Here is a 10892-nt window from a genome sequence, read left to right on the forward strand (position 1 = left end):
CTATAATCCCTGATTTAGGAGAGATTTTTAGTATATGAACCTAGGTTCAGTGATAAAACTTAGTTTATGAGCTTTCATGTATACCAAGGTTTCATCATAAAAGAAGTGAATTTTAATGAAATCGGAATAATCCTTCGTTTTAAAGACAAATAACGACGACACGAAGGAAAATATGTATGATGAACTTGTGTCCAGTGATAAAATTTTGCTTATGAGCTTTCATGTAAATACGAAACTTTATCATATGTATGAGATGTGAGCTTTCACAATATTTTTGAAATAAACCTTCGTTTTAAAGACAAATAACGACGATACGAAGGAAAAATAAAAAAAAAAATTGTATGCAGACGTGACATATATTGTGCAAAATATGATGGTATATTTTATTTGCATGAATTGGTTTTCATTAGATAAAATCCTTGAGAATTTATGTAAGCAATGTTGCATTAATTGCTGTTTTTTGAAAAATCAGAAACGTGGGTTTTGAGGAACCTTCAAAGATAGACAATATATTTATGATGAAATATTTTATTGTTGTAAACTTCATAGGTCAGTTGTGTGAATGTTCACATTATGAAAATTGTGTTCGTGATTTTATGAAAAATCAGTTTCGAAATTAATAAAGTTTCGTTCGTTTTTGCAGTTTTCGAAGAGACGAACGATTTTGAGGTGTTAACTCTAACGTTACTATCACTATTGTTAGTGGAAGTACAAAAGGTAAGAGTTAAGAGGTACCATTTTTGCCGTATTTCCTTGATTCGTGTCTGGACAGCATACTGAAGTAGAATGTGATGTGGACTTTGCAGTTGTTTTAGCAAAAATGACCAATTCCCCAGCCAACGATACTTCAAGGAACGAATCGCATACTGATGATGATATCTCCAGGGATGATGCATGCACAGACGATACCTCCATTGGTGAAGAAGGGGAGGATGCCACTGGCGTGAAGAACATTCCGAATATAGACGACGTATTCTTTGAGGAGGATCCAAAAGGAGCTGAAGCATATCTGAAGTCCCCAGTATATCGTCTTCTGATCAACCCCAGGACTGTGACTCAGAAGAAATTGGTGACCCCGAAGATGGTAATACGACTTTGTATCGAACGATGGCTTTCCCTTGCATCGACCATAGAGTTTAAGCTTTCTCGACGCCCTTGGGAAAAAAATTCTGGATGGGAGAGGCATATGTTGGGTTTCCCTCATGTCAGGGCTATGCTCAACCAGGCGCGAGTGACGAGAGCTATTCAAGCTTCTGGAGACTTGTCTATTAATCATGATGTGAAAAGTATCATGGCTTTGCTGGCTCGTTGGTGTGTTCCCACTCACACCTTCATATGTAGATGGGGAGAATTTACTGTTACTTTAGAAGATGTGGCTGCTTTGATGCATCTCCCGATTACAGGTAATTTCTCCGGAGGTCTTTCGGATGAGGAAAAAGTGGTTTTTGACACTCTGACAGCTGCGATGGAAGAAGTGAACAAGCCTTCTGGTAGTAAAGGTTGTTATGCCCATTGGTTGACACGTTGGTGGCCAAGAGATGAAGTTTCTGATAGTCCCATCACCGGTATGTTACCTATTGCCGCTTTCTTATGCTTATGGTTATCCAGAGACATATTCGAAGACAATGGACATTTGTTGAAGCCTTTCGTAATCCCTTTTGCTGTTAAGATGGCTCAAGGTGAGCAACTCCCAATAGGTAGCTTATTTATGGGTTCCTTGTATTCTAACTTAGACTCCTTGGTGTTAGATTCCAGCGTGTCGAATGGATTCATGAAGATTGAGTGTTATGTTAACACGATGTTTCTTCAAGCTTTGATGTGGGAAAACTTCAAGAATTATGCGCCTATCCCACGTAATATCCTGCAAGGACCAAATACTGATGCCCGTCACATCTTCGCCGAGAAAGATAATGCCCGAATCATGCGTTGGTCTACAAAGCAACCTCGGTTTAAAGCACGCCTCATTGATTTGTTGGATGAAGAATCGTAGTTCGACGTTCGTCCGATGGGTGTCAGTTCTTGATTATGTTTCTCAACCAACGACTTTCAGTACTGGAGAGAGCACGACTCTGAAATCTGGTGCTAACCCGAATGATGGTGAGAGATCCTTCATGTTGAGCTGCACTCCTGGTCACTTGTTATCCGTTATGCATGAAGAGTGGGTCGTAGAATAATACAACATTGATAGGGCGGCTCGACAAATGGGTATGGATCAATGTGTTCCAACTACCCGGAGAAGAAAACCATCAGTTGATCAGCTTGCGTCTCGTTTAGATCACACTCACGTGGAAGGGAGTGGTTACTGGTTTCCTGGTTCTGATAGATTTGCATATGTAACCCCAGGTTATATAGAATTCTGGCATCAACAATTTGAGAGGTTGCATGAATTCATGACAGTTAGTCAGCCTCCAGTGAAGATTCCTCCGTCTGCTGAGATGATCTCTGGTCGACCAAGACTGAAGTACCTTTCTGGTGATAAACGAAAATTATCTCCAGGATGTTCTCAAGTAAGATTACCCACATGTCTTTTATGAAACCATGGTAACTGTATTATGATCATGTTGTTGAATTCTTTACAGGACGGTCGTAGTGTAAGACCTCGAATCCATGCAGATTTTTCAGATATTGGAGAAGTTTTTCACGGCGGAGAAGGAAGGAACAAAAGTTATAAGCTGTTACCTAATACCGTGAAGTCCCCAGTTGGTTCTTTGGTGAGTTCCCAACATTTCTCACCGTGACTTTCATTGCTATTAACATTAGAATAATGAATCCAATGTTGTTAATTTTGTTGCAGAATTTTACTCCATCAAATCTTGAAGGTCTTCAATTTTCTGCTACTGAATAAGCAATCGCTGATTTGAGTGACGAAGAAACTGTAAGTATTTCTTCACATGTTCAAATGTGGTGCTTCATAGATAAAAATATTGATTGTAAAGGACGTGTACATGAAGATGTCGTCATGGAGATGGAGAATTCTGGAACTCAATCATCCTCTGGGAATGGGAATGGAGGTAATTCCCAAGATTCGGAGCCGGATGGAAGTGATGTTCCTCTTGTCGTTGATGTGGACAATTCCAACCCCTTGGACACTTTGGAGACTCCTCAAGTAAGTATATATCCTGTATATTCTTCATAGAAGTATAAAAGTGCTTACTTGTGAATGAATGAATGAGAACCCATGTGAATATATGAAAACTTAGTCGAATTTCGTCGTCAGAAAATTCAGAACCCAGCTTTTTAGTAGAAACGCTGTAGAATCTTCGTCCGGAGTCGGATTTTGATGATATGCATGTGCAAATTCAAGCCTGGAAAATTTCCAAGCTTTAGTTAAGAAGATTTTAAAGTTTTGAGCACGTTAAGAGCCTGAAAAAGGCGAAATAGTAAACTTCCAGGAGACTTCCAGAACTTTTTCAGATTGCGCATCACTTGATATTTTGGCCACATCTACTCGCTCGTTCATCGCATTGTCATGAAATTTTTACATGTCATAGTGGACATCCATACAAAGAGAATGGAATATCACCCATCCTCATATTCCTTGTAGATTGCTCCCAGTTCGTCTCTTAGTACACGGCAGAGTTCAGTTTCTTCAGACGGACTCATCGTAAAATGTGTTTTCATGACTTTCATGTTATTTTCTCGTGCCTTGAATGTATTATGATGAAATTTGATGATATTTCCTTTCTGGTATACTGTGTTTCATAATCTCCTTTGGCTTCTTGACTCTAACCTCATGTAATCTTCGTATTAGGTGCCAAATACTGAAGTTGAGGATACTGGAGCCAATGATGATAACTCTAACTCTTCCGAGGTTATTGATGAAGATACATCCATCCCTGCACTTAGAGGCTATGAGAATGTCGCTGCTGATGTTATGGAAAACCAGATGATTGTTGCCTCAGTGATAGAAGAAACCGAGATAGCAACGGAGAATACCGAAGGAACTGTTGCTTTGGTCGTGGAAGCCGCTCCAGTGACTGAGAACCATATAATAGTGTATGAATATCCAACTGCAGGGGTTGATTTCGATCCTCCCTTTAACACTTCACTCCCGTATCATAAACTGGTCGGTGGATTCAGCGTTCCCATTGGATATGCACACTTGTACGAGACGATATGGAAGAAGTTTGGCCACATGATCGTTGACAGGAACCCTGGGAATGCTTATGATTTAACCATGCAAGTAGGTGTTACCTTGCGTGTCGTGAGTGATATGCATACAAGACCCAGGAATACCATGACTCCAGATATACTCTTTGATTGAGAGTTTAACTTGGAGAATTCAGAAAGACTTGGCCTCAACGTGAAATGGCTTCGTAAGCAAATAAACGTTATCAAGGATTCATGTGAGAAGAACATACCCTTTCCCAATGATGCTGTGAAGGAGAAGGAGGACAAGATTTCCAAGCTGGCCGAGGAGTTGAACAAGGAGAGGGCGGCTTTGCAAATCTTGAAGGATGCTGATGAGCGAAAGCCTTTTCTTGCTGATCTCTTGAACTTCTGAACTTCTGAGAGATGTGAGGTTTATACTTGGGTTTTGATATTTAAATGGTTTTGGATTGACTGATGGTTAAGGATTTTCTTGTAGATTTGATAGAGATTTTCTTTTACGAAATATGAACTGAATTTTGATAAATTGCTGAATTCAAATACTGATTGCAAGTATTGCAAATGTTTTGGAGGAATTGAAATACAAATGAAAGAAAATCCTAAATGTTAAATCCAAACGCCATGAATGCTTCGAACGCCCAATACCTTAAATGTCCAATAATTTCAGATAAACGCCTTGAGCCAATTTTCGTGAATTACTGGTAGGGTTCTGCTATCTGTGTTGATCAATTTGTAGTATCCTCCGGCCACGGACTTAGCGACCATGAATGGTCCTTCCCAATTGGAGTTCCTTGTAGAATGAAGACCGTGTTGAACTGCTTTAAGAACCAGATCCCCTTCATGAAACTTGTTAGGTTTGGTCGATCGTGCCTTGAATATCTTCCGCTGATTCGGAATTCCCCGTTTGACGGAATTCCACGATTGTGGCACATATAGACACTCGCACGGAAGAGAGTATCCAGCATAGTGTTGATCATGCTTAGCCAGGTCTTCAGCAATAAACCTCTCGATGGAGTGACCGATTTGAGGAAGTTCTGAACCCAACCATTGAGTGTAATATTGCTGAGGTGAAGTTACCCACTCATAGCTTTTGATGACTGCTAAGTTGTTCATGGGGAGAAGTCCCTGGACCATAGTAGCGTATTTTAACATTGGTAATATTGGAGCATGAGGAGGAATAAGACTTGCCTGAGCTCGAAACCTTCTGACAAAGGTGTGCGGATTTTCTCCAAGTTCCTGCGTAAATCCCATCAGAGTTTTTACTTCTTCCAGATGCTCAAACGGTGGTGCGTCCTCTGCTTCGTCTTCCGACTCGGAATCCTTGTCGATGACAGGATGTGTTGAAGGCGTCGTTATCCTTCCGGCATGAATCCAAGTTCTTCCAAGGACCATGTCGTATCCAGGGTCTTCCCGGATTATGAAAAACTTGGCCTCAGTGCAGATCAATCTTTCTGTAACTTTGAGAGTGATGAAGCCGTATGCGTCTCTGGAGACTCCTTCGTGGTCCCTAATTGCTATGGGAGCGTGGGTGGCTTCCTGTCGAGTAATACCGGCAGCTCTGAGAGTTTTCAAAGGGATGATGTTGACAGTGGTACCAACATCGACAAACGTCATTTTGAACTCATTTCCTTTAATATGCACTGTGGTGAGCAGTCCCCAGTCATACATTTCTTCGTCGGTGGCTGAAGGTTCGGTGGTGGTTTCTTGGATCAGCATACGTTTTCCGGACACGACGTGGTTCAGTGCAGCAAACATGTCTTTCCTTTGAGCTTTCGAAAGATACAACAACTCGCAGACATGTTCGATCATATTGGACCGCTTCCTTGACAGGAGGTTCAGAGATGGTAAAAGTTCTGACAGGGAGGGGGTTTTTGTGCACTCCCTCAGTCCCCATGTTGAGCTCTCATGATTCGACCTTTTCTTTGAATATGCGCTTCAAAATTTTGCAATCACTTGTGGGATGGCTGGCGTATCTATGGAAGCGGCAATACCGAGGATTTTCCATGGCCTCTTCAGTTGGTTCCTTATTGACATAAGGCAATTTGATTGCACCATCTTGAATCCAGGCATCGAGTAGTTCATTAACTTCTTTCATTGAACAGGGAAAATCAGGTGCTTCTGGATTTTCCGTATGCTGAGGAGGGATTTTCGAATTCTCCTTCTTGTGTGCCTTTGAAGGGGTGGAGGAAGTCTGCTTGTGCCGTGGTTCGGCTTTTCGCTTACTCCCTTCCGCGACAATATTTGTTGAAGGTTGCATGTTGTACTGCTTGTTGATCAAACGCCTGCTTCCTCGAGTGTCTTTTGAATCCTTAGTCTTTGTAGACTTTTCTCTTTCCAAAAGAGCGGGTACAGTGGTTGCCGACCTCTTCGCAGCTTCGTGAAGCTCTGAGAAAGTCTGGAATCGAATGTATTCCAGCAAGGCCCTGTAGACCGGGAGCATGCCATTGATGCACAAGTCCACCAGTTGTTGCTCCGTGACGTTTGGGTCATGACAATCCAGGGCTTGGACTCTGAACCTTTTCACATAATCATTGGGATTTTCACTGACCCACTGAAACATCCTTCCAAGGTCGGAGAGAGTAACTTGTTCTGACACGAAGAAGTATTTCTTGTAGAATGCGTTAACCATTTCTCCCCAATTGTTGATAGTCCCTGGTGCGATGTTGTTATACCAGGTGTATGCTCTGCCTTTCATAGATTTTGAGAATTCCTTGAGACGAACGACATGATCATGTTCTCCCAGGGCTTCGAGAAAACGAGAGACATGTTCCCGAGCATTGCCAGTTCCATCATATAAGGTGAAGGTTGGAGAAACGTAACCTTTGGGGAGTGGAATCCTCTGCATAGCGGCAGGATAAGAAGGTTGATGACGATGGACATGCGATGTTTTTTCTTTTCCACGTTTCTCCAAGAGGTTTTCCAGATCCTCGCGAGTGATGAAATTCGATGATCCCTTCACTGATGAGTTGTCTGCAGCAGTTTTGTGGACTTCGTCGTCTTCTACTGTATGGATTGGAATTACTTCAGGATCGTCGTCTGAGGATTTATCCTTCTCCTTTCCCTTCTCTGACATCTTGTCAGTAAGAGTTTTGAGATAATTACACAGCTCTTTCTGTGTAGCATCCATGTCAGTATGATTCTTTGCAAGAGTCTCCTGCGCTTTGATATGATCAGCAATGGTAGGTGGTGGATCTCCTCTAACTTCTTCATGGTTTCGTCCGGACAGTGGATGACCTTCGGCGTGAGGAGGATTAATGTCACCACCATCAGTGTTGGAGGTCGGAATTGTGTCCGGGATATTCTGATTGCTGTTGTTGCTAGTGCTATCACGGTTTGTGTTAGGTTTCGTAACTGAACCTGACCTGAGATCAACCATCTTGTGAAATTGTGAGATTGCAACCGAGAGATTAATCTCCCACTGTGGTCGCCAATCTGTAGATGGGGGAAAACGATTTGCTGGTTTTTAAGAATTGAGGAGACGACCGTACGGAGGAGACTCCTCGAACCAAGCGAAATGTTAAACCTCACACAGATGCACCGCTGCAAAGGGGGTGCTTTAGATTCGAGAGATCAATCTATAGTACTCCGGCCTAAATCAAGATAATGATTGTTCCAGATTAAATTAGGTCACAAGAGAGGATGGGTTGATCTGTAGGAGGGAAGCTGAGAAATGTGTGGAATCAATGGTAATCAAAGATTGTGGGTGTGTGAATTCTGAATATGATAAGCTCTGAATGATTGAAATTGCTCAATTGAGAGTAGTTGCTAAATTGACGAGTTGATGATCTCGTGTTCTCGATGAGACGTGAGATTGATGATACCGTTGATGCTGATTCAATCATGATTCAGAGACTTATTTATATTGCTGGAATTTTAGACACCATGATTCCATGAAGTGTGACAGTTGATGGAATCAAGGAGTGGGGAAGTGGAGATCGTGTTTGAAACCAGTTGCTCAACGTGTGGAGACTTGGTCGATTTTCCACCCACTACCTTGTGAATTCCTTCAACTGATTGCACGACTTGCTCACATTCCATCGTGTGTTTGAACAAAAATGCCGTAGACCGCCAGACCAAAACCCTAAGTGATATCCCCCCAAGTGACACGATTGACGTCTCGTTGTTTGTTAGTCAATTGATGACTTCGTGGTTTGATGGGACGATGAGTCCATGTAGTCGTTGAGTGTCGAACATGATGTTCTGAAACTCATGAATTGAACGTGTCATGAGACAGAGGTATAATTCTTACGATGAAGTGAGCAAGTATTGATCATTCGATGGATCATTGAATATTGATTGTTGAACCAATATTCCTTGGTTTGAGAAAATATTTATCATCTGAGCAACTGTTGCTCATGTGATGATGTTGAATATTTGATCGTCTGAGCATGTGTTGCTCATCTGATAGGTTATTGGCAGCGTACCAAAAATATTAATTAGAATACTGGTCGTTGAACCGAGCATAATTAATAAAATTAATGACCATGAGACCGTCGTAAAATTATTAAGGTTGGAATCTGGAATGATGATCCTTGGATTCAGAAAATCTAATTTGATCAATTGATGATAAATTCATGATTCGTCAGAAGTTTAACCATGGGACGAAGGAGGGAGCAACTACATGGGACCATGGATCAACCATGTAGTGTCCATATGCTCACGTGAGCAAATACGAAGAACTCCTGAAGAGTTGACGATTTGTTGGTGGAAGAATGATTAAATGCTGGCTTAATCATTTATTCAAAATACTCGTCTGAGCCTTAGGTGAGAAAACCTAATTAATTATGACGAGGCGAGGGACCGATCATGGAGTCATGAAACCGGCCCTGGGTTGTCACGTGACCGCCTGACGATCACTTCATTGAATAATAATAAAATAATAAGGAACCATGGGGTGTGGGGCCGGTTGGGACCAAGGCATGGCCGGTTGGCCAATGGTCACGCCCCACATTCCTTTCCTTAATTTTATATTATTTTTTTATGGATTTATGGAAGTACCATGAAACCGAGGAGTTTTCTCGAGACGAAGAAGATTTGATAAAATGAGAGAATTTTCATCAAATCATGGAAAATAATAAAAAAACATTAAAAATATAAAACTTGCATAGGATTGACCATGACACGGTCGGTCGGTCGTGTGTCCATGCTCCCAGCACCCTGGTCAATATTTTTAATTATTTATTATTTTCTTCTCTATTTTGCATAGGTTCATCGTTTCGTTGTATTTTTGAAATACTCGTTCGTGCGGTGACTGTTAGTGTATCGTCGTTCAATACACCTTCACCATTTGAATCGGGGCTTACTTAGAGGTAGCTCAGACGCCCGATTGTTGATTATTTATTACTAATTGTGGAATTCAGTGGAGAATAATTCACAAAACTGAGTAATAAGATGTTTATTATTAATTCATAGGATCAGCTGAAGATTCGACTACGAATTCAGAATAATAAAGTGAGCATTACCATTCCATGAGATCGTAGATTCGACCATAGAATCGGAGTAATTAAGATTTATCTATTACCATTTATGAGACCAGTTGTGGATTCGATCATGAAATCGGAGTAATGAGATAATATAGTTATTGCTATTCTACGAGATCAAGCCGTGGATTCGATCGTATAATCAGAACTATTGTTATTGCCATTCTGTGGGACCAGTCATGGATTCGACCATGGAATAGGAGCAATTATAATTAGGAACAATTAACTTTGTGGCTCTATACTAGCAGAGAAAGCTATCTAGGAGCATTAATGATCCCGATATGAGATTGTCGGTAAGTCATATCCTTTATATAGTCAGGGTAAACTCGTTGTTTGTTCCTGAAGACGTTATCGATCTATACTAGCAGAGCAAGCTGTCTAGGAGCCTTCCATCTCGTGATACTATATAGAAATAATCACTGAAAGTATTCAGTATTCATGAGATATGTCGTTGTCCAGTCGTGAGACTACATATCTACATGTACTCTGAGATAAAGTACTCTTCGTTGAGAATTCGATGAGAGACTCGTGTCTCAATACTCACGTCTGATTGCTGGATCAGAGCTTCGTATAATTATGAGTTTACGATTTTAGCCCTTGTCGAAAATACACCATCTACAATGGGAGACAAATTTATCCTTTGATAGACTTTTCTGTGTGAGACAGATCTGTTTATTATCAAGTCTGTGATTTTGGGTTGCAGCAATTTTGTGGGTGAGATCAGCTAAGGGAATCAAGTGCGTAGTATCCTGCTGGGATCAGAGGCGTAGGAGTACAACTGCACCTTGGATAGGTGGGAGACTGATTGGAGTTCAAATATAGTCCAGTCCGAAGTTAGCTTGGAGTAGGCTAGTGTCTGTAGCGACTTAATACAGTGTGTATTCAATCTGGACTAGGTCCCGGGGTTTTTCTGCATTTGCGGTTTCCTCGTTAACAAAATTTCTGGTGTCTGTGTTATTTCTTTTCCGCATTATATTTTATATAATTGAAATAATACAGGTTGGCATTCGTGATCATCAATTGGAAATCCAACATTTGGTTGTTGATTGATATTGATTGATCCTTGGACATTGGTCTTTGGTACCGTCCAAGTTATTCCTTGTATTTGATAAAGACTCGCTATTGTTTTTAGCTTGAGTAAAAATCAAATCAAGAGAGAGATATTAACTCCTTGAGATACTTTTATCTATATTGAGTCTGACTGTCTAGTTGATTCTCTAGCAAAGTATTTCGGAGTTAGTCCATACAGATTGCTAATCGAAATATTGGGTGGTGTTGTTAGACCCCCGCTTTTTCAATTCC

The sequence above is a fragment of the Papaver somniferum genome, chromosome 5 (genome assembly GCF_003573695.1).
Source record: "Papaver somniferum cultivar HN1 chromosome 5, ASM357369v1, whole genome shotgun sequence".
NCBI classification, from domain to species: domain Eukaryota; kingdom Viridiplantae; phylum Streptophyta; class Magnoliopsida; order Ranunculales; family Papaveraceae; genus Papaver; species Papaver somniferum.